Source organism: Tripterygium wilfordii, chromosome 19 (genome assembly GCF_013401445.1).
Source record: "Tripterygium wilfordii isolate XIE 37 chromosome 19, ASM1340144v1, whole genome shotgun sequence".
In the NCBI taxonomy this organism is placed as follows: domain Eukaryota; kingdom Viridiplantae; phylum Streptophyta; class Magnoliopsida; order Celastrales; family Celastraceae; genus Tripterygium; species Tripterygium wilfordii.
In genome coordinates, this window is record NC_052250.1 from 10,414,971 (window position 1) to 10,417,631 (window position 2,661).

Consider the following 2,661-nt stretch of genomic DNA (forward strand, 5'->3'; position numbering starts at 1 on the left):
ATAAACAAGTTCAATAAAATAAAAAATAATATCCCCAAGCATAAAAAGAAATCAACCAAGCATGGTTACATCACTTGCTTCTCCCTCTTCATCATCACAATCATCAAGAATATTTTGAATTGTGCTTCCATCCATTGATAGTTTTTTTGATGAAGAACCTAACATCAAAAACATATTGCAAAATAAGTTAAACTCAAATAAATAACTTTCAACTAATTTACATACTAATTTTACATACCTTTATTTGTAGAAATTTCATTCCATAGCCAATTTTGAGCACACATCAATGCCTCTACTGTCGTCGCGTGAAGTTTACTACGGTGTGGACTCAACAATCGACCACTAGTGCTGAAGGCAGACTCCGAAGCAACTGTAGAAACCGGAATGGCTAGAATATCTCGTGCAATACGTTGCAAAGTGGGATACTTGGTTCCATTAGTTTTCCACCAAGCAAGGATATCAAAATCATTAGACCGAGGCAATACATCATCCTCAAGATAGTGGTCCAGCTCCATTTTCACATTTCCAATTGTACCCTTTTTTCTACTATTAACAAATTGGTCAAAACTTGCAAGAGAGTCTTTCTTGACCACATTTGTAATACCAGAAGATGTTTCAGAAGAGTCACCATCCCTGTCCATATTTTGGGAACTATATTCACGCATCAACTCCTCATAAGTTCCCTTAATCATCCTAATATGATCATCTGCCTTATCACCATAAATCATGGGAAAGTAGAATTCCAACAACATCATCTTATATCTAGGATCTAGGACAGTTGCAACACTCATGATCCCACTAATGACATTCCAATAACTATTAAATTTATCAAACATTTTAAATGTCATTTCCTTAATCACAACATTAGGACTCAAACACCACTCCATCAATGCTATTTTAACAGTATGATATGTGGTACCTGAGAACAATTCAGTCACGTTGAAGAACAACTCAAGCTTTTTACAAATATTTTCTGCAACCTCCCATTCTTCCTCGCTTGGCATGCAATCATAGGATGAGTCACGTTATTTTAAGCGAAAGAAAACATCCTTGTACATTATAGCAATAGACAACATCATATATGTAGAGTTCCAACGAGTCTTACAATCAAGTACCAATTCTTTATCTCTTCCCATATGTAATTGTAGCGTTGTCTCTTTAAATTTTTGTCTTCTCTTTGTTAATGTTGTCCAGAAAACAACACTGTCCCGAATTTTTTCAATTGCTCCCTTTATTACTGCCAACCCATCCTAAACAATCAAATTTAGAATATGTGCCGCACACCTCATATGCAATAAGGACCCACGCAACATAGGTGAACTCCGCTGAAGCTTGTCCAAAATAATTCTGACCATGGCATCATTTGTTGTACAATTATCTACTGTCATTGTCGACAACTTTCGATCAATGTTCCACTGCAACAAACAATCAAGAAGTGAATCAGCAAGAACCTCCTTTGTATGTGGAGAAGGCACGTAGATAAACTTGAAACCAATTTAAATACATATTCAGCAAACTTGCATATAAATGAAGGTAACAGTTTTTCAAACTAAAGAAATCCACAAGCAAGGAAGATAAGATGTACCTTATCACTCGACTATGTAAAGTCCACGAGTCATCAATAAAATGTGTTGTTACAACCATAAATCCCCTCTTTCTGTTACTTGATGTCCACATATCAGTTGTTATGGCAATTCTACCTCGATTCTTATCTAATTTCTTCATCACCTTCTCTCTCTCATGCTCATAGATATTGAAGATCTCCTTCTTTATTGTATTTCTACAAACCATCTTCAACAAAGGTTGCAATAAAGCAACAAATCTTTTGAACCCAACATGCTCAACCATAGAAAGAGGATATTCATGCAAGATAACCATAATCGCGAGTTCCTTCTTTGCTACTTCTTGATCAAAGTGATAGGCAGTCAAACTCATTTTCTCATCTGCTTTATTTTGTTGATTCACCAAAACTTGTTGTCTCATATCTCTAATATCCTTTACTTCCGCTTAGGGCATCTCTTATAATGATCATGAAAATGACTGGTCCCCATTCTGCTTTCTCCAACAAGGTTCTTAAAACAATATTGGCACTCCACTTTAATTTTTCCATCGACTGTCTTTTTCTTGAAATGATTTTGAGTATACATAATTGACTTCAATTTTCCAATACTCTCACTATCTACAGCGGGAGCTTCAGACTCTTGTTGAGTATCCATAGGAATAGGAGACTCTGATTGAGTCTCAGGAGATGGGATCACAGGAGATTGTGGATTCTCATTGCTCGGTGAAAAGGATGGAGAACCACTAGCACTTTCATTATTTCCATGAGAAGATGCTGAAGACATTGTCTTCAAAATACATGCAATCAATTATTAAAAACATGATAAGTAACACAAATATACAAATATAGTATATATATAAATGATCTCAGACATGGGAATTAAATACAAGCATAGATATATATAAATGACCTCTGCCTTGTCTTTTTATTTTGAGTTTTAGTTGATCAATTATTTTGCACTATTGATCATTTAAAGAGTATGGCAGGGTCTTGTTTGTGTTTCGCCTTATATAGAACCAGACCTTATATCTCTCTCTCAATAATTGGTATTGAAGTTGGATCCAATCAACCACTAAAAGCTGACCTCAAAATGTTCCAAC